The following is a 15,303-nucleotide window of genomic DNA, read 5'->3' on the forward strand; positions in this document are numbered from 1 at the left end:
GTGAAAGCAGCAAGGGAAGGCAAGATGGATTCAAGTGGCAAAATGTCTCGAGCTTAGTTAGCATAGCACAGATGTCTTTTGGAAGACTCAGCAAGCAGCAACAATGACAATCATTCTGCAAGGCAGTAAATGCAGTTCATTGTAGTAAAGCTGCAAAGAACCTGATCATTCAGTTAAACAGCAGTTTAAACAAGATAATATCCATCAGTCTCTGCATCCATCCAGCTGCAAATGATTAAAGGGATATGAAGAAGCCTAATGAGAGATTACACATTCAGCACTGAAGCTTTTGGCAGCAAGGAGATTTTGTGGGCTGGAGGGAATACACATAAAGTATAGGGAGAAGCACTGGAAAATATCAATTATTTAATTGTTTATTTACTAACAAAGAGAAAACACATAGACACGAAGCTGCCTTACATTGAATCAGACCATTGGTCCATCATGGTTGGCATTATTGACTCTAATTGGTAGCAGCTTTCCAGGGTCTTAGGTAGAGAATAATAATAATAATAAGATATTGGATTTATATCCCACCCTCCACTCCGAATCTCAGAGTGGCTCACAATCTCCTTTATTTTCCTCCCTCATAACAGACACCCTGTGAGGTGGGTGGGGCTAAGAGAACTCTCAGAGCAGCTGCCCTTTCAAGGACAACTCCTGTGATAGCTATGGCTAACTCAAGGCCATTCCAGCAGGTGTAAGTGGAGAAGTGGAGAATCAAACCCGGTTCTCCCAGATAAGAGTCTGCACATTTAACCACTACACCAAACTGGCTCTCATATTGAGGACTTTCATATTGCCTGCCACCTGATCTTTTTAAACTGAAGATGCCAGGGGTTGAACTCTGGAACTTCTGCATGCCAAGCAGATGCTCTACCAGTAAGCCACAGCTCCTCCCCACAAATAAATAGCATATGCGGAAATGTTATTTGGGTTTGGCTTATTTTGTTCAGATACTTTAACCCCATTACATTATTTGTTTATGGTTGTTATATCCCACTGATGTTATTTTTACGATATAATCTCCATTTAAGGCTATTTAATTATCCCTTGTAGCATACTGAGATGTAGGGATGAAATTTCCCTCCAGCCTTTCCCACCATCAGAATATTTTTCTTCAGCATAGAGAAAATTATGTTACATGTTATGATGGACAGTAAATGGTTAAGGCTTTAACCATTATGTTACATGTTATGATGGACAGTAAATGGTTAAGGCTTTAACCTGGCCTTCCAGCTTGGAAGTGCATTGAAAGTAGATTGAGAATGTATTATTTAGTCCTTGTGGAGGAGAGTGAAATTGTCATGTGTCAAGTTTTAAAAATAATCATTTGGGTTTTGGGAAAAAAGACTTTAGATGAAGTCTGTTAAGAAAATATTTTAGGAGAAATGCATGTGTTCACACAAGTATATGGGGAGGAGAATAGCCCACAAAAGGAAACACACATCTGTTTTAGATTAATATTGCAATCCTATGCAGAGTGATACTGTTGAGTTTTGCTGCAACTTCACTTCCTGAAGTCATGAGATAATTGATTATTTATGCATGCTGATGTCTTAGCCTAGCTAGTTAGAGCCAATGGGCTGCTCTGCATGTATTTCCCACCAAAAGCTAGGTGTCAATATACATATCAACCAGTATTGGAACGCTCTAATTAGGTAATCAATATATATTAATATATTGGGAATTGACTGGGGAGAAAGCATTGGGTTGCAGCTTTATGACTTTCTAGTCTTCCTCACCAGTTGCTTTTAGAACTCAGATAGTAAACACGTAATAAGAGGAGGAGTCCAATAGGATATTTATCCTTTTGTTTTCTTAGACCTTCCAAGTTACCCTTTCCTCACTAGATAAGTAAAGATTACTTTAAAGCTAAATGTGTGTGTGCTAGCTGCTTTATTCTTTTATCGTTTTGCTTAACTCTGCTAAGTATCCCTAACAGATACCTGCCTAACCCCAACAAAATCAATAGGTTTATTATGGAGTAACTGCATAGGACTGCATTGTAACAACTGTCAAAGTGCAAACCAATAGTGAGAATTGCTTCTTCAATGTACAAGAAGCCCCATCCCACACATCAAAGCACTATACAAATGTAAGGTTGGGGAAACTACGCAACCCCTCTCCAGAACCTGCCTGCCAATTCTGTATCTCAAATGGAAACATATTATGAGAAATGCAGGCTTTGTTCCAGGAGGTCCATGCACTGTGCAGAGGGAGTATGAAAGTGTGTCGTGGCAAAGAATTTCAATTATTTCATCTCAATTAGAGCATCTTGAGGTATATGGCAACATTTCACTTTTTAACTTTTGTTTTGCTTCTAATATCAGAATTAAATAAGGGCTACAAAGAAAAGAAATACAAATAAATAAAATTAGGAATGTTGAAATAGTTGGGTTATTATGCAGTCAATCACCATGTTCTCTAGGGCTAGATTGGCATGCTGAGGCTTTAGTAATGTTAGAGGTTTCTTTAATTTAGAGGCCCGTCATAATCTGGGGCTCAAAAATGACCCAGCTCTTGTGTTCTCCATTAACATGGACTGCCATCAATATACATGGCACCGATTTCTGTGAACCAAGGCTAACAGATGAATGTTTACCTATATAATGTATATCCTGACTTTTGGATCCAAAGATCCCCTGAAGCTAGTGCTACCAACCAGCTGGAGAGAAGAAGGAGATTGGATTTATACCCTGCCTTTCGCTACCCAAAGGAATCTCAGAGCGGCTTACAATGCCCTTTCTCTTCTCTTCCGCACAACAGACACCTTGTGAGGTAGATGGGACTGTGAGAGCTCTCCCATAACTGCTCTTGAGCAGAACAGCCTTGAGAGAACTTATGGCTGACCCAAGGTCACATCAGCAGGTGTGTCACAGCTAGGGTGACCATAATGTCTGAAGGCCAGCCAGGGACAAGAGGGGGGGGAAGAGGCAGGGGTGCGCGCGCGCGAAGCGCGCGCGCCGCCGGAAACAGGAAGTGACGTCACTTCCGGTGACGTCACTTCCGGTGACGTCATGCCACCACCGGAAACAGGAAGTGGCATCACTTCCTGTGACATCATTTTCCCCACGTCACCTGCCGGAAACGGGAAGTGACATCACTTCCTGTGACATCATTTCCCCCAAATGACATCATTTCCCCCAAATGCCACTGCCGGAAACAGGAAGTGACTTCACAGCACTTCCTGTGACGTCCCCAAAAATCCCCCAAATATCACCGCCGGAAACAATTTTGTTCTCAAATCCTGTATATACTTCATCAGTATATGGGATAAGGCACTTTCTCAACTGTGCTGCATAATGCAGCCTATTTATTTTGTCCTGTTGGCTCTGTTGGCTCTATCTGCGCCACCTTCATCACTTTCGGGGTGTGGATCCCCCAGTGGGGTGGTCTCCCGACTCCCTCCGCTGACTGTTTCTGATAGCCCTGCGCCCCCTCTTTCATTTGATATGTGTCCCGTGCGGGTGCCACCCTCCCGCCGGGAGATGCCGCAAAATGAGCCCCCTTGAGGCTTATGGCGGCAGGGCTCGGGGGAAGCGAGCTAGACTGCTGTTCTTTTGAGGGGTTATAGAGTGTTTCGAGCCCGTCCCTGTGGCATCAGTCCCATCGTTGTGGGAACCAGGGGGCCGGCGCAGCGGCACGCCGAAGCAGCCTGTCACTAATAACACAGGTCGAGATGCAGGACAGGAACCTGGAAGTGACCGACAGGCTGCTTCAGCGTGCCGCTGCGCCGGCCCCCTGGTCCCCACAATGATGGGACCAATGCCACAGGGACGGGCTCGAAACACTCTATAACCCCTCAAAAGAACAGCAGTCTAGCTCGCTTCCCCCAAGCCCTGCCGCCATAAGCCTCGAGGGGGCTCATTTTGCGGCATCTCCCGGCGGGAGGGTGGCACCCGCACGGGACACATATCAAATGAAAGAGGGGGCGCAGGGCTATCAGAAACAGCCGGCGGAGGGAGTCGGGAGACCACTCCACTGGGAGATCCACACCCCGAAAGTGATGAAGGTGGCGCAGATAGAGCCAACAGAGCCAACAGGACAAAATAAATAGGCTGATTTATGCAGCACAGTTGAGAAAGTGCCTTATCCCATATACTGATGAAGTAAATACAGGATCTGAGAACAAAATTGCACTAGAAGACACAAACACAAAGCTCCCTTACACTGAATCAGTGCTTGGGTCCACCAAAGTCAGTATTGTCACATAAGAGAAGCCCTGTTGGATCAGGCCAGTGGCCCATCCAGTCCAACACTCTGCGTCACATAAGAACATAAGAGAAGCCCTGTTGGATCAGGCCAGTGGCCCATCCAGTCCAACACTCTGTGTCACACTTAAGAACATAAGAGAAGCCCTGTTGGATCAGGCCAGTGGCCCATCCAGTCCAACACTGCGTCACATAAGAACATGAGAGAAGCCCTGTTGGATCAGGCCAGTGGCCCATCCAGTCCAACACTCTGTGTCACATAAGAACATAAGAGAAGCCCTGTTGGATCAGGCCAGTGGCCCATCCAGTCCAACACTCTGTGTCACATAAGAACATAAGAGAAGCCCTGTTGGATCAGGCCAGTGGCCCATCCAGTCCAACACTCTGTGTCACACTTAAGAACATAAGAGAAGCCCTGTTGGATCAGGCCAGTGGCCCATCCAGTCCAACACTCTGCGTCACACTTAAGAACATAAGAGAAGCCCTGTTGGATCAGGCCAGTGGCCCATCCAGTCCAACACTCTGTGTCACATAAGAACATAAGAGAAGCCCTGTTGGATCAGGCCAGTGGCCCATCCAGTCCAACACTCTGTGTCACACTTAAGAACATAAGAGAAGCCCTGTTGGATCAGGCCAGTGGCCCATCCAGTCCAACACTCTGCGTCACACTTAAGAACATAAGAGAAGCCCTGTTGGATCAGGCCAGTGGCCCATCCAGTCCAACACTCTGTGTCACATAAGAACATAAGAGAAGCCCTGTTGGATCAGGCCAGTGGCCCATCCAGTCCAACACTCTGCGTCACATAAGGGAGGGAGGGAGGGAGAAAGGGAGAAAGGGAGGGAGAAAGGGAGGGAGGGAAGAAGGGAAGAAAGAAAGGAAGGAGGGAAGGAAGGAAGGAAGGAAGGAAGGAAGGAAGGAAGGAAGGAAGGAAGGAAGGAAGGAAGGAAGGAAGGAAGGAGGGAGGGAGGGAGGGAGGAAGGAAGGAGGGAAGGAAGGAAGGAAGGAAGGAGGGAGGGAGGGAGGGAAAGGAAGGCCACCCCCCCCCGCTTTCGGCCCCCTTACCTACGGCGGCGGCGAGTCCAGCGGCGGCGGCGGCGAGTCCGGCGGCGGCGAGTCCGGCGGCGGCGGAGAGGCCTTTCCGATGCCCTCCCGGGCCTCCGCCAGCACGGGGGGGGGGGGTGGTAGAGGCCGGGGAAGCGTCGGAAAGGCCCGCGGTGGTCGCTGGAGGCCCTCCAGCGACCCCCGCGGGCCTTTCCGACGCCCGGGGAGGGCGGAGGAGGACGGGGGGTGGGGGTGTGGAGCCCCGGGAAGGGTCGGAAAGGCCCGCGGGGGTCGCTGGAGGCCCTCCAGCGACCCCCGCGGGCCTTTCCGACGCCCGGGGAGGGCGGAGGAGGACGGGGGTGGGGGTGTGCAGCCCGGGAAGGGTCGGAAAGGCCCGCGGGGGTCGCTGGAGGCCCTCCAGCGACCCCCGCGGGCCTTTCCGACGCCCGGGGAGGGCGGAGGAGGAAGGGGGTGGGGGTGTGCAGCCCCGGGAAGGGTCGGAAAGGCCCGCGGGGGTCGCTGGAGGCCCTCCAGCGACCCCCGCGGGCCTTTCCGACGCCCGGGGAGGGCGGAGGAGGACGGGGGGTGGGGGTGTGCAGCCCCGGGAAGGGTCGGAAAGGCCCGCGGGGGTCGCTGGAGGGCCTCCAGCGACCCCCGCGGGCCTTTCCGACGCCCGGGGAGGGCGGAGGAGGACGGGGGGTGGGGGTGTGGAGCCCCGGGAAGGGTCGGAAAGGCCCGCGGGGGTCGCTGGAGGCCCTCCAGCGACCCCCGCGGGCCTTTCCGACGCCCGGGGAGGGCGGAGGAGGACGGGGGGTGGGGGTGTGGAGCCCCGGGAAGGGTCGGAAAGGCCCGCGGGGGTCGCTGGAGGCCCTCCAGCGACCCCCGCGGGCCTTTCCGACGCCCGGGGAGGGCGGAGGAGGACGGGGGGTGGGGGTGTGGAGCCCCGGGAAGGGTCGGAAAGGCCCGCGGGGGTCGCTGGAGGCCCTCCAGCGACCCCCGCGGGCCTTTCCGACGCCCGGGGAGGGCGGAGGAGGACGGGGGGTGGGGGTGTGGAGCCCCGGGAAGGGTCGGAAAGGCCCGCGGGGGTCGCTGGAGGCCCTCCAGCGACCCCCGCGGGCCTTTCCGACGCCCGGGGAGGGCGGAGGAGGACGGGGGTGGGGGTGTGCAGCCCCGGGAAGGGTCGGAAAGGCCCGCGGGGGTCGCTGGAGGGCCTCCAGCGACCCCCGCGGGCCTTTCCGACGCCCGGGGAGGGCGGAGGAGGACGGGGGGTGGGGGTGTGCAGCCCCGGGAAGGGTCGGAAAGGCCCGCGGGGGTCGCTGGAGGGCCTCCAGCGACCCCCGCGGGCCTTTCCGACGCCCGGGGAGGGCGGAGGAGGACGGGGGGTGGGGGTGTGGAGCCCCGGGAAGGGTCGGGAAGGCCCGCGGGGGTCGCTGGAGAGCCTCCAGCGACCCCCGCGGGCCTTTCCGACGCCCGGGGAGGGCGGAGGAGGACGGGGGGGTGGGGGTGTGGAGCCCCGGGAAGGGTCGGAAAGGCCCGCGGGGGTCGCTGGAGGCCCTCCAGCGACCCCCGCGGGCCTTTCCGACGCCCGGGGAGGGCGGAGGAGGACGGGGGGTGGGGGTGTGCAGCCCCGGGAAGGGTCGGAAAGGCCCGCGGGGGTCGCTGGAGGCCCTCCAGCGACCCCCGCGGGCCTTTCCGACGCCCGGGGAGGGCGGAGGAGGACGGGGGTGGGGGTGTGCAGCCCCGGGAAGGGTCGGAAAGGCCCGCGGGGGTCGCTGGAGGCCCTCCAGCGACCCCCGCGGGCCTTTCCGACGCCCGGGGAGGGCGGAGGAGGACGGGGGGTGGGGGTGTGGAGCCCCGGGAAGGGTCGGAAAGGCCCGCGGGGGTCGCTGGAGGCCCTCCAGCGACCCCCGCGGGCCTTTCCGACGCCCGGGGAGGGCGGAGGAGGACGGGGGGTGGGGGTGTGCAGCCCCGGGAAGGGTCGGAAAGGCCCGCGGGGGTCGCTGGAGGGCCTCCAGCGACCCCCGCGGGCCTTTCCGACGCCCGGGGAGGGCGGAGGAGGACGGGGGGTGGGGGTGTGCAGCCCCGGGAAGGGTCGGAAAGGCCCGCGGGGGTCGCTGGAGGGCCTCCAGCGACCCCCGCGGGCCTTTCCGACGCCCGGGGAGGGCGGAGGAGGACGGGGGGTGGGGGTGTGCAGCCCCGGGAAGGGTCGGAAAGGCCCGCGGGGGTCGCTGGAGGGCCTCCAGCGACCCCCGCGGGCCTTTCCGACGCCCGGGGAGGGCGGAGGAGGACGGGGGGTGGGGGTGTGCAGCCCCGGGAAGGGTCGGAAAGGCCCGCGGAGGTCGCTGGAGGGCCTCCAGCGACCCCCGCGGGCCTTTCCGACGCCCGGGGAGGGCGGAGGAGGACGGGGGGTGGGGGTGTGCAGCCCCGGGAAGGGTCGGAAAGGCCCGCGGGGGTCGCTGGAGGCCCTCCAGCGACCCCCGCGGGCCTTTCCGACGCCCGGGGAGGGCGGAGGAGGACGGGGGGTGGGGGTGTGCAGCCCCGGGAAGGGTCGGAAAGGCCCGCGGGGGTCGCTGGAGGGCCTCCAGCGACCCCCGCGGGCCTTTCCGACGCCCGGGGAGGGCGGAGGAGGACGGGGGGTGGGGGTGTGCAGCCCCGGGAAGGGTCGGAAAGGCCCGCGGGGGTCGCTGGAGGGCCTCCAGCGACCCCCACGGGCCTTTCCGACGCCCGGGGAGGGCGGAGGAGGACGGGGGGGGTGGGGGTGTGGAGCCCCGGGAAGGGTCGGAAAGGCCCGCGGGGGTCGCTGGAGGCCCTCCAGCGACCCCCGCGGGCCTTTCCGACGCCCGGGGAGGGCGGAGGAGGACGGGGGGTGGGGGTGTGGAGCCCCGGGAAGGGTCGGAAAGGCCCGCGGGGGTCGCTGGAGGCCCTCCAGCGACCCCCGCGGGCCTTTCCGACGCCCGGGGACGGCGGAGGAGGACGGGGGGTGGGGGGTGTGGAGCCCCGGGAAGGGTCGGAAAGGCCCGCGGGGGTCGCTGGAGGGCCTCCAGCGACCCCCGCGGGCCTTTCCGACGCCCGGGGAGGGCGGAGGAGGACGGGGGTGGGGGTGTGCAGCCCCGGGAAGGGTCGGAAAGGCCCGCGGGGGTCGCTGGAGGGCCTCCAGCGACCCCCGCGGGCCTTTCCGACGCCCGGGGAGGGCGGAGGAGGACGGGGGGTGGGGCTGTGGAGCCCCGGGAAGGGTCAGGAAGGCCTGCGGGGGTCGCTGGAGAGCCTCCAGCGACCCCCGCGGGCCTTTCCGACGCCCTCCCGGGCCTCCGACGCCACCGCCGGGCCCCGTGCGCGGGCGGGGAAGGCGGCGAGTGAGGGAGGGAGCGTCCCTGCGCGTGCGCAGGGCGATCTGCGCAGGCGCAGGGTCGCTCTCTCCCTCACTCGCCGCCTTCCCCGCCCGGGCGCGCGGCCCCCGGCTCTCTGGCTGGCTAAACCGGGACCTCTTAATGGTCCCGGTATACCCAGCCCGGGAGCCGGGAATTGGGGGCCAGATCCGGGAAAGTCCCGGGAGACCGGGACGGTCTGGCCACCCTAGTCACAGCTGGGGCCGGGTCAGGCAAAGTCCAGGGGCAGTCCGAGGTCTGTAGCCAGTAAGCAGGAGGGTCTGAGGTGCCAAATCCGAATCACTGTACAAGTATCACAGGTCCGAGGTCCAGAAGCTGAGGTCAGGGAGTCCAGAAGTCACAAGCCAAAGTCAGGGAGTCCAGAAACCAAAGTCAAGCTGGAGTGGATGCTAGAACGTCAGGGAGATGACTAGTTGCTTCCACAAAGCCTCCTCCCAAAGCCTACAGCTATATAGCCCTCTGCTGGCTGTTGCCCATTTGGGCTAATTGCTGGCTCAGAGAGGCAGCCAGGATCCTGTTACAACTCAAGCATCCTTGCTCTTAGAAGGGCCATAATCCTCTCAAAACTCGGGGAGCGTCTTGCTTGTGAGCGTGCCGCCCTCCTCCGATCCCTGAGGTCCTGACGGAGGCGGTCACGCACACGCGCCACCCGAGAGGGCGAGGCAGGGGGGCTGGGATCTTCTCCAGCAGGAGGCAGGGGCACTGGTGCAGGTGGCGGGGGCACAGTTTCTTCTGCAGGCTCAACTTCCTCTCAGGGTCCCCAGCACCCATGACAAGGTGCAAGTGAAGTAGTGGGGAATCGAATCCAGTTCTCCCAGATAAGAGTCCTCACACTTAGCCACTGCACCAAACTGAAAAAAAAGTCCTGTACCTTTGACAAAGACTTAATAGAATGCAGGGCATTTTTTCTGAAAAAAGGTGCTGGAACTCTCAAGAGGGAAATGAAGGAGAAACACGAGTGCCTCTCATGAACTTTAAAACATTTTTTCTGAATTTTGTTTCCACAAAGAAGGCCCGTAACTCCATTCTGTTGTGTTACCCCAGAAAAAAAAGCCCTGATGGAATGTTAGATGTTATTTACCTGATGTCATGAAAAGCTTCAGGTTCCCATTTCACACATTCAGCCTCTGTTAAAAGGGCAAGACAGATTTTTCTCCAGGTTGTTGGCAACCAAGCCAGAAGTGGCTCACATTTTTTTCCCCAAAACAACTTATTTGGGGTTTCTGAGGAATTCCAATAATTTTGACCAGAAAGCTCAAAGCCAGCTTGCCTTCAAGAAGTCCAAATTTATTTTCTTATAATTTTTTAGTTTTTGTATTTAATTTAAAATAATAACAAAATAATAAGGAAAAACTTAACAAATAAATCCAACCCCCCTAATTGTGATAACTGAGAAAATAGAAACATTTGGAAATGAAACCAAAGGCACACTTAAAAGGAATTTTTAAAATCAAACGTTATAGGTGAGGGAAAATAATTTCTAAGAAACATATTTAAAAGAATGCTATTAAACTGAATGACAATATTATAAAAGTATTAATCCTTCCCCTACAGCTTGGTCTTGATTTCCAAACCATAAATTTAAAAGGAAAAGACCTTACAGTGTTTCTGAACATACTGGATTGTTTCAGCTGCTCTTACCCTAGTAGAAAGACAGGTGACCTCTCCCACACATTTGCAAAAATAAATGAGCCTATTTTTTAAAAATGGCATATTTGGTTCAAGAGAGAACCCCACTCAAACCCATCTTTTGCTCAGGTGCTTGGAAACATACTTGTCTATAGGAACTTAGCCCAGCAGGGAGAAAAATGCTGAAGGACATGGAATTCAGCAGCAAAAGAAAAAGCTGGAGGCCTTCAGTTTACTCATCCATATGCTGCATTTTTGTAAAGAGCCAAATCCACTGCTTTCTGGTTTTGGGAACAGAGGAAAAAGCTGGTTCACATTCCAGATCACATTCACTTGTGCAGGCTGTGCAAGTGGAAAAACTGTGTAGCTGCTACAATGCCATGTCCTACCTGCTCAAGAACTGGGAGTAAAAATCTTGAGTGAAGGCTGCATTGCCAGAGAATTTCACTCCCATGGGTGAAAAAATAAATCTGCAAATTTGTTTCACATTGAAACCAATAAACAACTGTTTAATGACTTTCCCAGTATAACTAACTAGCTGTATAACTAGCTTTCCCAGTATAACTAACTAGCTTCTGACAATTTTTAAGCACCATACAATCCAACCAAAGAAGCCATTACCACTTCCTGGAGAAACATATTCAATTGTTTGAAAAGGAGGACCTTTAACTACTGACCAGATTTCCCAGGCTTGTCTTTGCTAGGGTTGCCAAGTCCAAGCCCAGAAATATCTGGGGGCTTTGGGGGTGAAGCCAGGAGACTTTGGGGGTGGAGCCAGGAGACACTGGGGTGGAGCTAGGGGGGAGGGGGGAAACGGCGCCGGGGAGTGTGGCGAGCCGCCCCGTCTTGGAGCGGGCGACGCCGCTGCGCCGCTGCCGCTTCTTCTCCACTCGCCGTGGCTGCTCGTCCGAGATGGGCTCAGCCTGAGCCCATCTCAGAGGAGTATCCACGGCGAGCAGAGAAGAGGCGGCAGCAGTGCGGCGGCCTCGCCCGCTCTGCCGTGGAATCGGAGGGGGGTGGTGGAGGCGGGCCGGGGGCATGGCGAACCGCGAGTCTGGGTCCTAGAAGGGCCCGGATTCGCGGCTCACCATGCTCCTGGCCTGCCTCGCCCTCCCCTGCGCTGCTGCCGCCTCTTGGCTGCTCCTCCGAGATGGGCTCAGCCTGGGCCCATCTCGGAGGAGCAGCTGCGGTGGGTGGGGAGGGGGTGGCAGCGGTGCAGCGGCCGCGCCCGCTCTGGGATGGGGCGGCTCGCCATGCTCCCCGGCGCCGTTTCCACCCCCTCCCCCTGCTTCCTTTTTTTGGGGAGCGGGGGAAGAGGGTGGAAATCCTGGGGTCCCCCGCCAGGGAGGGAGGGTTGGGAAGCCTAGTCTTTGCTTTGCTGAAATCTCATGTGTAGTGTATCGGCGGCCATACGCGCCATGCGCAGAGGCGACTGGGCGGTCCCAGGCGCCTCCAGCGCGGGGCGCGAAATCCCCGCCAATCACCAGTGGTGGCGGGAAGTTTAACAGGTCAGGATTGGCCTGACCTGTCCAGTAGGCTGTACCGGGGATTGTACATAAGCGGGAGCCGGCCCGCGTGTTCTCTCTCTTGCAACGTGCTCTGAATAAAGAATGTTGCCCTACTCGCGTCTCCAGACTGAGTACGTTACACTGGCGACGAAGGTGGGATTCTAGCCTCACCGGCTACGTCGGAGACCAAGGGCACCACCGACCACGACCGCCGCCGCAGCCACCATGGCCAACCAGGGCGGAACCACCGGTCACGTTGAGCCGTTCGACCCAGCGAATCCAGAGGCCTGGGAGTCCTACTTGGAAAGGGTCGAATGTTACCTGAGGGCCAACAAGGTCACGGAGGACAGCATGAAGAGGGACGTTCTCCTGAGCGTCTGCGGGGCGGCCACATTCGAGATCGCCAAGGGTCTCTCGGCCCCCGCCCGCCTCACGGAGAAGTCCTTCGCCGAGGTCAGCAGACTCCTCACCGGCCACTTCTTACCTCAGCCTTCACGGGTGGCCCGCCGGTTCCTGTTCCACAGAAGGGACCAGGCTGCCAGAGAATCGGCCGCCGACTACTTAGCGGCCCTCCGCAGGATTGCCGGGAACTGCAACTTTCCCCAGCTGAAAGACACCCTGGCCGATCGCTTCACGTGGGGCCTCCGCGACGAGAGACTCCAGCAGAAGCTCTTCGCCAAGGAAGAGCTCACCCTCCAGAGCGCTTTCAACGAAGCAGTGGCGTTCGAGAGGACCTCCAGGACCTTTCCCAAGGCCCGGACAGACGCCGTCCACCACGAGGAGCTGGACCACGACCGCCCGGAGGAGGGAGAAGCCTACCAGCTGCGTCGCCCCGCCGGGCCACCCAACAGAGCAGCCCAACGCCACCAAGCGCCCGATCGACCACCAGCGTCGGAGAGGGTTCCTGTCACCAAGTGCACCAGCTGCGGCGACCCCCATGACCGGAGAGACTGCCAGTACCGGACCTGGGACTGCCGGAGCTGCGGGAAGACCAGCCACATAGCCAGGGCTTGCCGAGCCAAGCCCAACCGCCGGAGGCCGACCACGCATCATGAGTCGGCGGAGTTCCACTCCACAGACTCCACATCCCTTCAGGTACTGAACTTGCCCCTCGCCACCCCCGACAAAATTAAAATGGCGGTCCTCATCGAAGGGAACCCCTGCCAAATGGAGGTGGACTCAGGTTCCTCCATTTCCATTATAGCGGAGGAAACCCTGAGGAAACTGTGTCCCCACCAGCGGCTTCAACTAAGGCCGGCGGACTTCATACTCCGGGACTTTCAGAAGAACCCGGTGCAAATCGCGGGGTGGGCACGGGTGCAAGTCAAGCGGGGGTCCTTCTACGGCCCGCTGGACATCCTGGTGGTAAAGCGCCAGCTTACCACCCTGCTAGGACTGGTGTGGTTCAAACCCTTGGGGATCCGCTTGGAGGGGGTGGGGCAAACCCTAACGCCCAGAGGGTTTGGGGAGATATGCCAAGAGTTCCCTGATGTATTCGATGGGTCCCTAGGGAGCTACAAAGGGCCGGCCATCTCCCTACCACTAGACCCCACGGTCAAGCCGATTCGGCTCAAGGCAAGGAGGGTCCCGTTCGCCTTGAAGCCAAAAATAGAGGCCGAACTAGACCACCTCATGGCCCAGGGAGTTCTGGAGCCAGTGGACTACGCCACGTGGGAGACCCCCATCGTAACCCCAATCAAGCCAAATGGGGAGGTGCGGATCTGTGCAGACTATAAATGCACGATAAACAGGGCACTGCAGGATAACCCCTACCCAGTGCCGGTGGTGAGCCATGTCCTGGCTGCCCTCGTGGGGTCTAAAATCTTCGGGAAGCTGGATCTGGCACAGGCCTACCAACAGCTCCCGGTAGACAATAAGACGGCCGAGGCCCAAATGATCGTGACACATAGGGGGACCTTCCGGGTGAGGAGGCTACAGTTTGGGGTAAGCGTCGCTCCGGGGATCTTCCAGAGTATAATGGACGCTCTCCTTAAAGGGATCCCCGGAGTCCAGCCGTTCTTCGATGACGTTTTAGTCGCCGCCCCGGACCCCGAAGAGTTCGGCAACCGCCTACGTGAGGTGCTCCACCGGTTCCAGGCAGCGGGGCTCAAGGTTAAGAGGGAGAAATGCTTGCTGGGGGTCCCATGGGTGGAGTTCCTGGGGTTCGCCGTAGATGCAGCGGGAATCCACCCAACGGAAGAAAAGACCCGAGCCATCGTGCAAGCCCCGGCCCCCACCTGCAAAGCGGAGCTACAAAGCTTCTTGGGGGTGCTTAACTTCTACCATTCATTCCTCCACCACAAGGCAGCCCTTGCAGAGCCCCTTCACCGGCTGTTGGACAAAAAAGCCCCTTGGGTTTGGGGCAAACGACAAGCCGCCGCGTTTCAGGCAGTCAAGGACGTCCTGGTGTCCAATGCGGTGCTCCACCATTTTGACGAGGGCCTCCCCGTCATCCTGGCCTGTGATGCATCGCCTTATGGGGTGGGAGCAGTCCTGGGGCACCAACTCCCAGATGGGAGGGAGGTACCGGTAGCGTACTACTCCCGCACACTGACTCCGGCCGAGCGCAACTACGCGCAGATAGACAAGGAGGCTCTGGCAATCGTGGCGGGGGTCCGCAAGTTCCATGAATATCTGTACGGGCGGAGGTTCACTATTGCTACGGACCACAAGCCCCTCCTAGGTCTGTTAGCCCCAGACCGACAAACCCCCAAATTCTATCACAGCGGGTGTTGAGGTGGAACCAATTCCTCAACTCATACACTTACACACTGGTCCACCGAGCCGGCAAAGCTATGGGTCACGCGGACGCACTCAGCCGGCTGCCACTTCCTGAAGTAGGTCCAGACCCCGCCCCCGCACACCAGGTAATGCTAGTGGAGAGCCTCCCGGAGCAGCCCCTCCACGCAGCGGAGGTCGCCAGGGCCACCCAGAAACACAAGACACTGGCACGGGTGCTCGACTGGGTGGTGAGGGGTTGGCCAGAAGGGAACATGGGGGAAGAATTCAAGCCGTATAAAACCAGGAGGGAGGAACTAGCAGCCCACAAAGGGTGCCTATTATGGGGAAGTAGGGTGGTGGTCCCCCCCCACTGCAAAAGCGTGTTCTGGAATCTCTACACGAGACCCACCCCGGCATAGTCCGCATGAAGGCCTTAGCCAGGAGCTACGTTTGGTGGCCGGGGATGGATGGGGAGATCGAGAGCTGGGTCCGGAGGTGCCAGATATGTCAGGAGTCGCGGCCCGAACCTCCCAGTGCCCCCGCCACACGGTGGGAGTCAACCAGGAAGCCGTGGTCGAGACTCCACCTGGATTTCGCGGGGCCATTCCAGGGGCAGGTCTTCCTGATAATCATGGACTCCTACACCAAATGGTTAGAGGTCATTCCCGTAGGGCCCACCTCGTCCGCAGCCGCGATCAGAGCGCTGTGCAGGGTCTTATGCACACACGGTATCCCGGACACCATAGTCTCTGATAACGGGACCGCGTTCACCTCGGCCGACTTCCAGGTGTTCCTCCAAAGAT

This window comes from Heteronotia binoei, chromosome 1 (genome assembly GCF_032191835.1).
Source record: "Heteronotia binoei isolate CCM8104 ecotype False Entrance Well chromosome 1, APGP_CSIRO_Hbin_v1, whole genome shotgun sequence".
In the NCBI taxonomy this organism is placed as follows: domain Eukaryota; kingdom Metazoa; phylum Chordata; class Lepidosauria; order Squamata; family Gekkonidae; genus Heteronotia; species Heteronotia binoei.